The sequence below is a fragment of the Mesoplodon densirostris genome, chromosome 3 (genome assembly GCF_025265405.1).
Source record: "Mesoplodon densirostris isolate mMesDen1 chromosome 3, mMesDen1 primary haplotype, whole genome shotgun sequence".
Classification (NCBI taxonomy): Eukaryota; Metazoa; Chordata; class Mammalia; order Artiodactyla; family Ziphiidae; genus Mesoplodon; species Mesoplodon densirostris.
In genome coordinates, this window is record NC_082663.1 from 136,488,594 (window position 1) to 136,505,778 (window position 17,185).

A 17,185-nucleotide genomic window follows, 5' to 3' on the forward strand; every position below is an offset into this window, starting at 1 on the left:
CAGCCCGTAGTCTGTGACTTGCAGCCATAGTCTTGGGGAAACCAAAGGCAGAAAGGGGTTGAGGCAAGGCAGGGCACTAATGCTGGCTCTGCTGGGCGTGGGTGGGAGGTGGGGGTCCTGCTTGACTGGAGGCTGGGGTCTCAGGCCAAAGCACAATTCGCATCAGAGAAGTCACTACCAGGCGAGGGGACATAGAAAACACAAGATAGCATTTCTTCTGGAGTTGTATGGTTTCCTTTATTAAAGAAAGTAGGAATTGCCTACCGTCTTAGCCATGACGTCTACCTCTCAATGGTCAAGTGTGACCATTGTTTCTGAACCAGAATGAGTCCGAACCTCCTAAAGAAGGAGAAGATCATACTTAGACTCCCTGGACTGGTGGCGGACTGGCTCTTCCCCAGTTTGAGAGCTGTCCTCCCCTCCTTTGTCAACTGTTGAGTTTCCATGGCCGGATAAGGACCAGTGGGAGGATGATTTCTGGGTCTTGCCCCCTCCTGTCCTGTGGTGACCTTCACCTGTCCTGCGGTGATGGGAACTTTTCCTCGATGAAGACGTGTCCTTCTTTCCTTTTTTTCCTTCCAGGCTTCATCCCTGGGGTGGGAGACCTTCTGGCTTCCATCCCGTTCAGACGTGTAGCCTTGGCTCTGCAAGGTGGAGACCACGGGGGCTGCGACCTTCCCTTCAGCTCTTCCAGCAGCAGACTTGCTGGTTGTGACTGCACCTGGCAACACCATGCTCATGCTGCTCTCTGGACCATCTGCCCCCGTCGAGGATGTGCTGGCAACATCCGCCGAGACCAGGTTCGTGTCCGGCAGGGATAGGCTGGCAGCACCTGCGGTGGCCTGGCCGGATCCGCTTTCTCCTGGATCCTCGATGGTGGCTCCCGCCAGGCCCACGGTCATCCCTGCCGCCGATCCTTCGGCGCCTTTCAGGGCTGCAGTTGATCCATGGGGGGCATGATGGATTCCCTCTCCCCCCACAGAAGCACAAGACGTGGCTCCAGTCACGTCGCGAAGCTTGTGAAGCCCAACCTCATCCTGATCCCTTTCTCTGTGGAGCTCTGTGGTCTGAGCCAAGGGGAGGAGAAACAGGTAAGATAGAGATGACAGAAAGTGAGATCAGAACTGTCCGCTCCTCTCTCATCCTGGAGCTGAGCAACTCAAGGCCTTATACTTAGAATAACCTTTGAAATCACCCAGTCTAAGCTCCCATTGGGTGCAAGACCCCATCTACTGCACCCCTGTCAAACGGCCACTCCACTTTACTTGAACAGTCCCAGGGTCAGGGAGAGCACTGATACAGTTCTCCATGATGATATACACTTTAACTTTATACCCTTGTGCTTCTCTCTCTGCAGGACAGACTCCTAGAAGTGGGGTTCCTGGGTCAAGGGGTGCACACCTTCTACATTCTGGTGACTACACGGGTTGGGCTGATTTGAATCAGCATGTCGGAGTCACGGGGAGACACAATGAAGGAAGGACTTCCTAACTGTGAATGATGTTCCCCAACTGCTGAGACTACCTGGGCTGGGGTAAGTGTTCAAGAAGAGACCAGACAGTCAGGATGCTGTAGAAGGGATTACAGCCCTGGTGATGAGACCAGTGCAGCCGATATGATACCTAAGGTCTCTCTGAAATTCGGCCTCGTGGGACAATGTGGAGAAGCACTCGGAACCTCTCCAGTGTGGTGACTCCCACAGTGATAGCTCGTTTGTCCCTGACCCTTTTCAACGGCAGAAGGTATTTCCCAGGCGAGTCTCAGAGAGCACCAAAGGCTATGAAGGACCAGCTTTGCCCTGCTCTCCCAAAGCACCCTGCCCCGTGTTCCTGAGTCCCTGTCGGTGCTTACCACTAGGATGTCGGCATCCTCTGTAGTCGCTGCATCTCCAGTTTGGAGCATCGGGGTACTGCTGTAACTGTCTACCGGTGGTCTCAGGATATAGACAAGCTTTTCCCAATAGGAAAAGAGGTCTTCTTGTGCATCGGAAGAGGGGCACAGCTGCAGATAGAAAGTCCGGCCGGTAGCAAGATTCAGGCACAGCTGCTGTTTCTCACGGTTGTGGATGGAGATCTTGACAAACTTCAAGGGGAGCAGCCTGGTGAGCTCTAGGGTCTTCACGGGCTTGCAACCTCTCCCCTTGGTGATCCCGGCACAGACTTTCCTTGGTCGGGCCAGCAGCATGACGTCAGGTAGTGGGAAGAGGGGGCTGGTGGATGCGACGCCCACAGTCACCCTTCGGACGCGGTTGTCTAGGTCAATCAGTTCTCCTTTCTTGCTGACCTGGATAAAGTCGCTCTCAAACATGGGAGCATGCTTGAAAATGTCATACTCTCCTCCCTCGTACAGTTGTCGTTGCAGGACCCCCATGGAGGTCCTCGACACCCCCACTGAACAGTAGCTATTGGCCGTGTAATGAGGTAAACTCTCACTGCTCATGGCTCTCTTCGTTCAAGACAGAGCCACCAGCCACAAATTGAGTCTCGGAGAGAGAGAGAGGGAACGAAAGCACCTCGTCACCTCCCTGCAGGACTCTGCCAGAGTCTCTTGACCCGACCCTATTTATACCGCAAGCCCTTTGTGACCCGTCACCATCACATCACACACCCCTTTGTTGAGCCTCTAAGCCCCCACCCCCTTGGGGCAGGCTCACCAGCCTCCCCCTAAACCAACCACCACGTCCATAGGGAACAGGCTGACCCTGCCAGGGTATAGGTGTGGGTAGGCTGGATAGTCTTTCTACTCAAAAGGTTGAGAAAACCCTCCTGCTTTTGTAAATATCTGGGTGGTTTCCAGTCTTGTTGTTGTTACAAATCTCCCTGCAGGGACCATCTTCGTGCTTCTGCTGAATGATGTCCTGGGGATAAAATCCTGGAAGTGGACCGTGTACTTGCTAAGGGCAGGCATCCTATGGGGACTGCTGTTCTCTGTGCCCCCAGCGTATATAGCACAGTGCTGGCAGGAACTTAGAAAGAGTGCTACCTGTCAGAGTCCCATTGGTACTGTCATTTCCAGGATATGGAGAATTTTCTCACCCATCTTCTCTTTTCAAGGAGGCTAACTTTTTATATTTATATTTTTTTACAGTTTTAGAAACTTTTTATTGTGAAATATAACACACATTCATGAAAGTGCACAAACCATAAATATATAGCTTAATGAGTAACAAGAAAGTGAACACCCTTGTAGCTGCCACCCAGAGCAAGAAATAGAACCCTGCCAGCCCCTCTTCTGCATGCTCCCTCCCCACAAAGGTAACCCAACCTTGGCCTCTATATTTTTTCTTTTCCGTCTTCTTTTTTATTGACGTATAGTTGATTTACAATGTTGTGTTAATTTCTGTTGTGTTAATTTCTTCTGTTAATTTCTGATTCCGTTTTATGTATATATATATATGTATATATATATATATACATATATATATATTCTTTTTCATATTCTTTTCCATTATGGTTTATCACAGGATATTGAATATAGTTCCCTGTGTTATATGGTAGGACTTTGTGGTCTGTCCATCCTATATGTAATAATTTGCATCTGCTAACCCCAAACTCCCAATCCGTCCCTTCCCTACCACCCCCTTGGCAGCCACAAGTCTGTTCTCTATGTCTGTGAGTCTCTTTCTGTTTCGTAGATAAGTTCATTTGTGTCATATTTTAGATTCCACAAATGTGATATCATGCGGTATTTGTCTTTCTCTTTCTGATGTACTTCACTTAGTATGATAATCTCTAGGTCCATCCATGTTGCTGCAAATGGCATTATTCCATTCTTTTTATGGCTGAGTAGTATTCCATTTTATATACGTACCTCATCTTCTATCTATATCCCTTCATCTGTTGGTGGACATTTAGGTTGTTTCCATGTCTTAGCTATAGTGAATAGTGCTGCTATGACATAGGGGTGCATGTATGTTTTGAATTAGAGTTTTGTTGAGATGTATGCCCAGGAGAGGAGTGGGATTGCTGGATCATATGGTAATTCTATTTTGAGTTTTTTGAGGAACCTCCACACTGTTTTCCACAGTCGCTCTACCGATTTAACTTCCAACACTGTAGGAGGGCTCCCTTTTCTCCATACCCTCTCCAGCATTTGTTCTTTGTAAACTTTTTAAGGATGGCCATTCTGACTGGTGTGAGGTGTAGTTTTGATTTTGATCATTGATCATCACGGTGTCTTTCAAAACATACCCTCCAGTCTCCTCATTATATAGATCCTGTGGCCAAAAATAGGAAGTCACATAAAGTCCCATATTAACAACCCCCCCAGCCAAATACTTCTTTTCATAGAAACCACAGTACCCTCCACAAAGCGCACATTTGATCAGGCCACTCCCCTATTTAAAACATATCATGGCTTTGCCTCACTCCAAGGTCAGAAATCAAAATCCTTTAAATGGACCTCAAAGCCTTGCATGGCCTGGCCCCTGCTGTGTTCCCCAGCATCACATCACGCTTGCTCTGCCAGCCACGACACTGCCTTCAATATTTTGAGGCAACTTGCTTCTTCCCACCATAGCACGTCTTTCTTCTGTCTGAAAGACTCCAGTCGATCACAACGATCCTGTGAATGACCTTATTTTGCTGTAGGGAAAAAAACCCTTCCCTTTCTAGTATGTATGTGTGTTGCCAGACTTGAAGTATGGGACATTGGTTAGTTTGTAATCAACCATCCATTGCCTAATTGCACTTGCAGCTGCAGAATTGCTACCATGGTGATGAACATTGCTGTCAAAAATATTGGCCTTGATCTGATAGGGTGTACTGACTTGATACCCAAATTGATGTCTCCCTCCAGAGGAAGATGCCTGTTGCTTTGAAATACGTAGGTATCTGTGCATGTGTCTCTTGATGAACTGTCAAGATAGAAAAGGAAATCCAGAGAAAGTGCCAGGCAGGGCACGTTGCGGTGGGCAAGTCCCCACCTCCACTTTACTACTTCACTGGAGGTGTAAACTGTGTAAACCGTGGGTCTGCTCAGCTAACGCCCTGCATAGTGGACTAACTAGGTTCACGTTAAAGAAGTCCTTTGGGGTGAGGGAGTGAGAATGCATAATACAGGCTAAGAAAGACAAAAGGTGAAGCCAAGGGTACAGAATCGTAAGATGAAGCTGTTTTAAGTAGGCTGATTCAGCCTCTGGCATAGTGAAAATGTGGGGCTCTTCAGTCAAAGGCTTTGGAAAGAGTTCCCCTTTATCTCCCTCCTCTACCCCGTAACTCCTCACATTTCCAGAAGGCTTCCCCCAAATCCCTCTCAGGTCTTAGAGAACATGGCTCTTTCTCTCCTCTTACCAAGACCCACTGCTTCAAGAGTTAACTCCAAGGACACATTGATCCCCACAATCTATTGGTCTTTGTGTATCAGAAATCACAAGATGGGATTTTCCAGCCACCCACCAGAGCAACGGAGAAGGGCTTCCTCTCATCCTCCCAAGCTACCACTCCTCCCAGAATCCGTATCTTATTTCTCACCTCCTCCACCTCTACCATTTAATTTGCTCTGCAGAGAAGTTCCCTAAGTTTTACTGGAAACCCAACTTCCGTCCTAGTAGACCCTGTTGTCACAGAAGGGAATGAGCAGAGAACTGCAAGGCTAGCAGTTGACTCCCCGGCTCATACAAACACACATGGTTCTCAGAGGCATTCTTCTCAAATCCAACGGTTGTTAACTGTCATCAACAGTTACTCTAATCCAACTGTTGTTAACAATTTAATGATTTTCATGGACTCATGAAATTTATTTACAACTTTTTAAAATTGGAAAGACTTTTTTATAATGGACATTTAAAAAGGCATAATCTCATTATGAAATGAGATTCCGTAATCTCATTTATGATTTTTTTATTTTTTAAATTTTTTTTTAACAAATATAATCAGTTATACATATACATATGTTTCCATATCCCCTCCCTTTTGCATCTCCCTCCCACCCTCCCTATCCCACCCCTCCAGGCGGTCACAAAGCACGGAGCTGATCTCCCTGTGCTATGCGGCTGCTTCCCACTAGCTATCTACCTTACGTTTGGTCGTGTATATATGTCCATGCCGCTCTTTCACTTTGTCACAGCTTACCCTTCCCCCTCCCCATATCCTCAAGTCCATTCTCTAGTAGGTCTGTGTCTTTATTCCTGTCTTACCCCTATGTTCTTCATGACATTTTTTTTTCTTAAATTCCATATATATGTGTTAGCATACGGTATTTGTCTTTCTCTTTCTGACTTACTTCACTCTGTATGACAGACTCTAGGTCTATCCACCTCATTACAAATAGCTCAATTTCATTTCTTTTTATGGCTGAGTAATATTCCATTGTATATATGTGCCACATCTTCTTTATCCATTCATCCGATGATGGACACTTAGGTTGTTTCCATCTCCGGGCTATGGTAAATAGGGCTGCTATGAACATTTTGGTACATGTCTCTTTTTGAATTATGGTTTTCTCAGGGTATATGCCCAGTAGTGGGATTGCTGGGTCATATGGTAGTTCTATTTGTAGTTTTTTAAGGCACCTCCATACTGTTCTCCATAGTGGCTGTACCAATTCACATTCCCACCAGCAGTGGAAGAGTGTTCCCTTTTCTCCACACCCTCTCCAGCATTTATTGTTTCTAGATTTTTTGATGATGGCCATTCTGACTGGTGTGAGATGATATCTCATTGTAGTTTTGACTTGCATTTCTCTAATGAGTAAAGATGTTGAGCATCCTTTCATGTGTTTGTTGGCAGTCTGTATATCTTCTGTGGAGAAATGTCTATTTAGGTCTTCTGCCCATTTTTGGATTGCGTTGTTTGTTTTTTTGTTATTGAGCTGCATGAGCTGCTTATAAATTTTGGAGATTAATCCTTTGTCAGTTGCTTCATTTGCAAATATTTTCTCCCATTCTGAGGGTTGTCTTTTGGTCTTGTTTATGGTTTCCTTTGCTGTGCAAAAGCTTTGAAGTTTCATTAGGTCCCATGTGTTTATTTTTGTCTTTATTTCCATTTCTCTAGGAGGTGGGTCAAAAAGGATCTTGCTGTGATTTATGTCATAGAGTGTTCTGCCTATGTTTTCCTCTAAGAGTTTGATAGTTTCTGGCCTTACATTTAGGTCTTTAATCCATTTTGAGCTTATTTTTGTGTATGGTGTTAGGGAGTGATCTAATCTCATACTTTTACATGTCCCTATCCAGTTTTCCCAGCACCACTTATTGAAGAGACTGTCCTTTCTCCACTGTACATTCCTGCCTCCTTTATCAAAGATAAGGTGACCATATGTCCGTGGGTTTAACTCTGGGCTTTCTATCCTGTTCCATTGATCTATCTTTCTGTTTTTGTGCCAGTACCATACTGTCTTGATTACTGTAGCTTTGTAGTATAGTCTGAAGTCAGGGAGCCTGATTCCTCCAGCTCCATTTTTCGTTCTCAAGATTGCTTTGGGTATTCGGGGTCTTTTGTGTTTCCATACAAATTGTGAAATTTTTTGTTCTAGTTCTGTGAAAAATGCCAGTGGTAGTTTGATAGGGATTGCATTGAATCTGTAGATTGCTTTGGGTAGTAGAGTCATTTTCACCATGTTGATTCTTCCAATCCAAGAACATGGTACATCTCTCCATCTATTTGTATCATCTTTAATTTCTTTCATCAGTGTCTTATAATTTTCTGTATACAGGTCTTTTGTCTCCTTAGGTAGGTTTATTCCTAGATATTTTATTCTTTTTGTTGCAATGGTAAATGGGAGTGTTTCCTTGATTTCACTTTCAGATTTTTCATCATTAGTATATAGGAATGCCAGAGATTTCTGTGCATTAATTTTGTATCCTGCAACTTTACCAAATTCATTGATTAACTCTAGTAGTTTTCTGGTAGCATCTTTAGGATTCTCTATGTATAGTATCATGTCATCTGCAAACAGTGACAGCTTTACTTCTTCTTTTCCAATTTGGATTCCTTTTATTTCCTTTTCTTCTCTGATTGCTGTGGCTAAAACTTCCAAAACTATGTTGAATAAGAGTGGTGAGAGTGGGCAACCTTGTCTTGTTCCTGATCTTAGTGGAAATGGTTTCAGTTTTTCACCATTGAGGACGATGCTGGCTGTGGGTTTGTCATATATGGCCTTTATTATGTTGAGGAAAGTTCCCTCTATGCCTACTTTCTGCAGGGTTTTTATCATAAATGGGTGTTGAATTTTGTCGAAAGCTTTCTCTGCATCTATTGAGATGATCATATGGTTTTTCTCCTTCAGTTTGTTAATATGGTGTATCACGTTGATTGATTTGCGTATATTGAAGAATCCTTGCATTCCTGGAATAAACCCCACTTGATCATGGTGTATGATCCTTTTAATGTGCTGTTGGATTCTGTTTGCTAGTATTTTGTTGAGGATTTTTGCATCTATGTTCATCAGTGATATTGGCCTGTAGTTTTCTTTCTTTGTGACATCCTTGTCTGGTTTTGGTATCAAGGTGATGGTGGCCTCGTAGAATGAGTTTGGGAGTGTTCCTCCCTCTGCTATATTTTGGAAGAGTTTCAGAAGGATAGGTGTTAGCTCTTCTCTAAATGCTTGATAGAATTCACCTGTGAAGCCATCTGGTCCTGGGCTTTTGTTTGTTGGAAGATTTTTTATCACAGTTTCAATTTCAGTGCTTGTGATTGGTCTGTTCATATTTTCTATTTCTTCCTGATTCAGTCTTGGCAGGTTGTGCATTTCTAAGAATTTGTCCATTTCTTCCAGGTTGTCCATTTTATTGGCATGGAGTTGCTTATAGTAATCTCTCATGATCTTTTGTATTTCTGCAGTGTCAGTTGTTACTTCTCCTTTTTCATTTCTAATTCTATTGATTTGAGTCTTCTCCCTTTTTTTCTTGATGAGTCTGGCTAATGGTTTATCAATTTTGTTTATCTTCTCAAAGAACCAGCTTTTAGTTTTATTGATCTTTGCTATCGTTTCCTTCATTTCTTTTTCATTTATTTCTGATCTGATTTTTATGATTTCTTTCCTTCTGCTAACTTTGGGATGTTTTTGTTCTTCTTTCTCTAATTGCTTTAGGTGCAAGGTTAGGTTGTTTATTCGAGATGTTTCCTGTTTCTTAAGGTGGGATTGTATTGCTATAAACTTCCCTCTTAGAACTGCTTTTGCTGCATCCCATAGGTTTTGGGTCGTCGTGTCTCCATTGTCATTTGTTTCTAGGTATTTTTTAATTTCCTCTTTGATTTCTTCGTTATTAAGTAGTGTATTGTTTAGCCTCCATGTGTTTGTATTTTTTACAGATCTTTTCCTGTAATTGATATCTAGTCTCATAGCATTGTGGTCAGAAAAGATACTTGATACAATTTCAATTTTCTTAAATTTACCAAGGCTTGATTTGTGACCCAAGATATGATCTATCCTGGAGAATGTTCCATGAGCACTTGAGAAAAATGTGTATTCTGTTGTTTTTGGATGGAATGTCCTATAAATATCAATCAAGTCCATCTTGTTTAATGTATCATTTAAAGCTTGTGTTTCCTTATTTATTTTCATTTTGGATGATCTGTCCATTGGTGAAAGTGGGGTGTTAAAGTCCCCTACTATGAGTGTGTTACTGTCGATTTCTCCTTTTACGGCTGTTAGTATTTGCCTTATGTATTGAGGTGCTCCTATGTTTGGTGCATAAATATTTACAATTGTTATATCTTCTTCTTGGATCGATCCCTTGATCATTATGTAGTGTCCTTCTTTGTCTCTTCTAGTAGTCTTTATTTTAAAGTCTATTTTGTCTGATATGAGAATTGCTACTCCAGCTTTCTTTTGGTTTCCATTTGCATGGAATATCTTTTTCCATCCCCTTACTTTCAGTCTGTATGTGTCTCTAGGTCTGAAGTGGGTCTCTTGTAGACAGCATATATATGGGTCTTGTTTTTGTATCCATTCAGCCAATCTGTATCTTTTGGTGGGAGCATTTAGTCCATTTACATTTAAGGTAATTATCGATATGTATGTTCCTATTCCCATTTTCTTAATTGTTTTGGGTTCGTTATTGTAGGTCTTTTCCTTCTGTTGTGTTTCTTGCCTAGAGAAGTTCCTTTAGCATTTGTTGTAAAGCTGGTTTGGTGGTGCTGAACTCTCTCAGCTTTTGCTTGTCTGTAAAGGTTTTAATTTCTCCATCAAATCTGAATGAGATCCTTGCTGGGTAGAGTAATCTTGGTTGCAGGTTTTTCTCCTTCATCACTTTAATTATGTCCTGCCACTCCCTTCTGGCTTGTAGAGTTTCTGCTGAGAGATCAGCTGTTATCCTGATGGGGATTCCCTTGTGTGTTATTTGTTGGTTTTGCCTTGCTGCTTTTAATATGATTTCTTTGTGTTTAATTTTTGACAGTTTGATTAATATGTGTCTTGGCATATTTCTCCTTGGATTTATTCTGTATGGGACTCTCTGTGCCTCCTGGACTTGATTAACTATTTCCTTTCCCATATTAGGGAAGTTTTCAACTATAATCTCTTCAAATATTTTCTCAGTCCCTTTCTTTTTCTCTTCTTCTTCTGGAACCCCTATAATTCGAATGTTGGTGCATTTAATGTTGTCCCAGAGGTCTTGAGACTGTCCTCTGTTCTTTTCATTCTTTTTTCTTTATTTTGCTCTGCAGCAGTTATTTCCACTATTTTATCTTCCACCTCACTTATCCGTTCTTCTGCCTCAGTTATTCTGCTATTGATCCCATCTAGAGTATTTTTTATTTCATGTATTGTGTTTTTAATTGATGCTTGATTCATCTTTAGTTCTTCTAGGTCCTTGTTAACTGTTTCTTGCATTTTGTCTATTCTATTTCCAAGATTTTGGATCTGGGAAATAGAATCTTGGATCATCTTTACCATCATTATTCTGAATTCTTTTTCAGGTAGACTGCCTAGTACCTCTTCATTTGTTAGGTCTGGTGGGTTTTTATCTTGCTCCTTCTCCTGCTGTGTGTTTTTCTGTCTTCTCATTTTGCTTATGTTACTGTGTTTGGGGTCTCCTTTTTGCAGGCTGCAGGTTCGTAGTTCCCGTTGTTTTTGGTGTCTGTCCCCAGTGGCTAAGGTTGGTTTAGTGGGTTGTGTAGGCTTCCTGGTGGAGGGGACTAGTGCCTGTGTTCTGGTGGATGAGGCTGGATCTTGTCTTTCTGGTGGGCAGGTGCACGTCTGGTGGTGTGTTTTGGGGTGTGTGCGGACTTTTTATGATTTTAGGCCACCTCTCTGCTAATGGGTGGCGTTGTGTTCCTGTCTTGCTAGTTGTTTGGCTTAGGGTGTCCAGCACTGTAGCTTGCTGGTCGTTGAGTGAAGCTGGGTGCTGGTGTTGAGATGGAGATCTCTGGAAGATTTTTGCCGTTTGATATTATGTGGAGCTGGGAGGTCTCTTGTGGACCAGTGTCCTGAAGTTGGCTCTCCCACCTCAGAGGCACAGCACTGACTCCTGGCTCCTCAATTTGGGATGATGTGTTGTCTATTCCTGTATTCCACAGATGCAGGGTACATCAAGTTGATTGTGGAGCTTTAATCCACTGCTTCTGAGGCTGCTGTGAGAGATTTCCCTTTCTCTTCTTTGTTCTCACAGCTCCTGGGTCTCGGCTTTGGATTTGGCCCCGCCTCTGCGTGTAGGTCGCCGGAGGGCGTCTGTTCTTCGCTCAGACAGGACAGGGTTAAAGGAGCAGCCTCTTCGGGGACTCTGGCTCACTCAGGCCAGGCGGGAGGGAGGGGCACGGAGTGCGGGGCGAGCCTGCAGCGGCAGAGGTCGGCGTGACGTTGCACCAGCCCGAGGCGCGCCGTGCGTTCTCCCAGGGAAGCCGCCCCTGGATCCCGGGACCCCGGCAGTGGCGGGCTGCACAGGCTCCCGGAAGGGCGGTGTGGGCAGTGACCTGCGCTTGCACACAGGCTTCTTGGTGGTGGCAGCAGCAGCCCCAGCGTCCCCCGCCCGTCACTGGGCTCCGCGCTTTCAGTCGCGACTCGCGCCCGTCTGTGGAGCCCCTTTAAGCAGCGCTCTTAATCCCCTCTCCTCGCGCACCAGGAAACCAAGAGGGAAGAAAAAGTCTCTTGCCTCTTCGGCAGCTCCAGAGTTTTCCCGGACTCCCTCCCGGCTAGCTGTGGCACATTAGCCCCCTTCAGGCTGAGTTCTCCCGCCAGCCCCAGTCCTCTCCCTGCGCTCTGACCGAAGCCCGAGCCTCAGCTTCCAGTGCTGCGCGCCCCGGCGGGCGAGCAGACAAGCCTCTCGGGCTGGTGAGTGCTGCTCGGCACCGATCCTCTGTGTGGGGATCTCTCCGCTTTGCCCTACCCAGGTATGTGGGGGGTTTCTTGCCTTTTGGGAGGTCTGGGGTCGTCTGCCAGCGTTCAGTAGGTGTTCTGTACGAGTTGTTCCACGTGTAGCTGTATTTCTGGTGTATCCGTGGGGGCTGATTTTTTTATTTTTAGAATCACTTTCCACATGCATACATAATTTACAGAGTTCATCAGTACAGAGCATTTTGGATTATTCTATTATTTCTTAACAATATATCTAAACCTTTCTTGTGTTCCTGGATAGTGAGTATTTATGTCACTTAGTTTCTTTATCTTATATTTATTGAAAGATATCTTTCAGACTTTGTCATCCATCTCTTGTGCATATATTGAAAGGAAAACAAAAGTGAAACAGATTGGTTGAGATATTTCTAAGGCAGTGACCGCCACTTGGCGGACAGCAATATAAAAATCATCCTCAGGTCAGAGATGTTAGAATAAAATGGAAACAATAATACATTCCCATGGACATACCCCTTTGCCTAATAGAAAAATTCCCACTCTGTTGAAGCTTTTCCTCCCAGACCATCCCTCCCTTCTTTTTACCCTACAGAAATCCACTATTGTGAATTTTGTGTTTATCATGTCCTTGTTTTTTTCTACCCTTTTAGCAAATGTGTGCCCCTACTCATATTGTTTGATCTTGTTTTTGAACTTTTCTAGCAATGGAACTATATTGTATGTATTTTTCTGACTTGCTTTTCTTATTCGACATTACGGGAGTCTCCCCCATGCTAACCTGTACAGCTGCTATTCGTCTTCACTGCTGTATCATATGCACTGTAGGCATATGCCACAATTGATCATTTCTCCTATTTGGCGAACATGTGGACTGTTCCCAGGGTTTTGCTATTACAGTTTTACTACAAACATTCCCCTAGTTGTCTCCTGGCAAGCGTTTCTCAGAGTTTATCCAGAGTATATACCGAGGAGGAAGAAGAATTTTAAGATTAAAATTTAAGAATTTTAAGAATTTTAAGATTAAAATCAGGTGGGCAAAACTTTTCTGCCAAGTGCCAGAAAATAAATATTTTAGACTTTGCAGGCCATGCGGTTTCTGAGACAGCTCCTCAAATCTGTCATTTTCATGTGAAAGCAGCCTTAGACAATATGTAAATAAATGACTGTCGCTATGCCCAATAAAACTTTATTCATAAAACCAGGCAGTTGGCAAGATTTGACCCTCAGGCTGTCAGTCCTGATCAAGATGATAAACTTCACTATTCTGGTTGCCTACAAATGCTGAGGCACCCCTTCTTTTCTTCCCTGATTATCCCTAGAGGAGACATGAGTCCTGTCTTCACTTAGTCTATGGACTGGACTGAATGACCATGTTCAGGGACCTTCAGGGAGAAAAGGAAGGGCATGGGGACATGCTGGTGGTGATGCTTCCCAGCCCGTAGTCTGTGACTTGCAGCCATAGTCTTGGGGAAACCAAAGGCAGAAAGGGGTTGAGGCAAGGCAGGGCACTAATGCTGGCTCTGCTGGGCGTGGGTGGGAGGTGGGGGTCCTGCTTGACTGGAGGCTGGGGTCTCAGGCCAAAGCACAATTCGCATCAGAGAAGTCACTACCAGGCGAGGGGACATAGAAAACACAAGATAGCATTTCTTCTGGAGTTGTATGGTTTCCTTTATTAAAGAAAGTAGGAATTGCCTACCGTCTTAGCCATGACGTCTACCTCTCAATGGTCAAGTGTGACCATTGTTTCTGAACCAGAATGAGTCCGAACCTCCTAAAGAAGGAGAAGATCATACTTAGACTCCCTGGACTGGTGGCGGACTGGCTCTTCCCCAGTTTGAGAGCTGTCCTCCCCTCCTTTGTCAACTGTTGAGTTTCCATGGCCGGATAAGGACCAGTGGGAGGATGATTTCTGGGTCTTGCCCCCTCCTGTCCTGTGGTGACCTTCACCTGTCCTGCGGTGATGGGAACTTTTCCTCGATGAAGACGTGTCCTTCTTTCCTTTTTTTCCTTCCAGGCTTCATCCCTGGGGTGGGAGACCTTCTGGCTTCCATCCCGTTCAGACGTGTAGCCTTGGCTCTGCAAGGTGGAGACCACGGGGGCTGCGACCTTCCCTTCAGCTCTTCCAGCAGCAGACTTGCTGGTTGTGACTGCACCTGGCAACACCATGCTCATGCTGCTCTCTGGACCATCTGCCCCCGTCGAGGATGTGCTGGCAACATCCGCCGAGACCAGGTTCGTGTCCGGCAGGGATAGGCTGGCAGCACCTGCGGTGGCCTGGCCGGATCCGCTTTCTCCTGGATCCTCGATGGTGGCTCCCGCCAGGCCCACGGTCATCCCTGCCGCCGATCCTTCGGCGCCTTTCAGGGCTGCAGTTGATCCATGGGGGGCATGATGGATTCCCTCTCCCCCCACAGAAGCACAAGACGTGGCTCCAGTCACGTCGCGAAGCTTGTGAAGCCCAACCTCATCCTGATCCCTTTCTCTGTGGAGCTCTGTGGTCTGAGCCAAGGGGAGGAGAGACAGGTAAGATAGAGATGACAGAAAGTGAGATCAGAACTGTCCGCTCCTCTCTCATCCTGGAGCTGAGCAACTCAAGGCCTTATACTTAGAATAACCTTTGAAATCACCCAGTCTAAGCTCCCATTGGGTGCAAGACCCCATCTACTGCACCCCTGTCAAACGGCCACTCCACTTTACTTGAACAGTCCCAGGGTCAGGGAGAGCACTGATACAGTTCTCCATGATGATATACACTTTAACTTTATACCCTTGTGCTTCTCTCTCTGCAGGACAGACTCCTAGAAGTGGGGTTCCTGGGTCAAGGGGTGCACACCTTCTACATTCTGGTGACTACACGGGTTGGGCTGATTTGAATCAGCATGTCGGAGTCACGGGGAGACACAATGAAGGAAGGACTTCCTAACTGTGAATGATGTTCCCCAACTGCTGAGACTACCTGGGCTGGGGTAAGTGTTCAAGAAGAGACCAGACAGTCAGGATGCTGTAGAAGGGATTACAGCCCTGGTGATGAGACCAGTGCAGCCGATATGATACCTAAGGTCTCTCTGAAATTCGGCCTCGTGGGACAATGTGGAGAAGCACTCGGAACCTCTCCAGTGTGGTGACTCCCACAGTGATAGCTCGTTTGTCCCTGACCCTTTTCAACGGCAGAAGGTATTTCCCAGGCGAGTCTCAGAGAGCACCAAAGGCTATGAAGGACCAGCTTTGCCCTGCTCTCCCAAAGCACCCTGCCCCGTGTTCCTGAGTCCCTGTCGGTGCTTACCACTAGGATGTCGGCATCCTCTGTAGTCGCTGCATCTCCAGTTTGGAGCATCGGGGTACTGCTGTAACTGTCTACCGGTGGTCTCAGGATATAGACAAGCTTTTCCCAATAGGAAAAGAGGTCTTCTTGTGCATCGGAAGAGGGGCACAGCTGCAGATAGAAAGTCCGGCCGGTAGCAAGATTCAGGCACAGCTGCTGTTTCTCACGGTTGTGGATGGAGATCTTGACAAACTTCAAGGGGAGCAGCCTGGTGAGCTCTAGGGTCTTCACGGGCTTGCAACCTCTCCCCTTGGTGATCCCGGCACAGACTTTCCTTGGTCGGGCCAGCAGCATGACGTCAGGTAGTGGGAAGAGGGGGCTGGTGGATGCGACGCCCACAGTCACCCTTCGGACGCGGTTGTCTAGGTCAATCAGTTCTCCTTTCTTGCTGACCTGGATAAAGTCGCTCTCAAACATGGGAGCGTGCTTGAAAATGTCATACTCTCCTCCCTCGTACAGTTGTCGTTGCAGGACCCCCATGGAGGTCCTCGACACCCCCACTGAACAGTAGCTATTGGCCGTGTAATGAGGTAAACTCTCACTGCTCATGGCTCTCTTCGTTCAAGACAGAGCCACCAGCCACAAATTGAGTCTCGGAGAGAGAGAGAGGGAACGAAAGCACCTCGTCACCTCCCTGCAGGACTCTGCCAGAGTCTCTTGACCCGACCCTATTTATACCGCAAGCCCTTTGTGACCCGTCACCATCACATCACACACCCCTTTGTTGAGCCTCTAAGCCCCCACCCCCTTGGGGCAGGCTCACCAGCCTCCCCCTAAACCAACCACCACGTCCATAGGGAACAGGCTGACCCTGCCAGGGTATAGGTGTGGGTAGGCTGGATAGTCTTTCTACTCAAAAGGTTGAGAAAACCCTCCTGCTTTTGTAAATATCTGGGTGGTTTCCAGTCTTGTTGTTGTTACAAATCTCCCTGCAGGGACCATCTTCGTGCTTCTGCTGAATGATGTCCTGGGGATAAAATCCTGGAAGTGGACCGTGTACTTGCTAAGGGCAGGCATCCTATGGGGACTGCTGTTCTCTGTGCCCCCAGCGTATATAGCACAGTGCTGGCAGGAACTTAGAAAGAGTGCTACCTGTCAGAGTCCCATTGGTACTGTCATTTCCAGGATATGGAGAATTTTCTCACCCATCTTCTCTTTTCAAGGAGGCTAACTTTTTATATTTATATTTTTTTACAGTTTTAGAAACTTTTTATTGTGAAATATAACACACATTCATGAAAGTGCACAAACCATAAATATATAGCTTAATGAGTAACAAGAAAGTGAACACCCTTGTAGCTGCCACCCAGAGCAAGAAATAGAACCCTGCCAGCCCCTCTTCTGCATGCTCCCTCCCCACAAAGGTAACCCAACCTTGGCCTCTATATTTTTTCTTTTCCGTCTTCTTTTTTATTGACGTATAGTTGATTTACAATGTTGTGTTAATTTCTGTTGTGTTAATTTCGTCTGTTAATTTCTGATTCCGTTTTATGTATATATATATATATATATATATATATATATATATTCTTTTTCATATTCTTTTCCATTATGGTTTATCACAGGATATTGAATATAGTTCCCTGTGTTATATGGTAGGACTTTGTGGTCTGTCCATCCTATATGTAATAATTT

The 17,185-nt window shown here is 45.3% G+C and overlaps 2 pseudogenes; both read right to left on the reverse strand.

Moving 5' to 3' along the window:
- Positions 1-281: 281 nt before the first annotated feature.
- Positions 282-2,439, reverse strand: LOC132486899 (Golgi-associated RAB2 interactor protein 3-like; annotated as a pseudogene).
- An 11,502-nt stretch (positions 2,440-13,941) lies between these two features.
- On the reverse strand, positions 13,942-16,099 carry LOC132486900 (Golgi-associated RAB2 interactor protein 3-like; annotated as a pseudogene).
- Between the last annotated feature and the right edge of the window lie 1,086 nt (positions 16,100-17,185).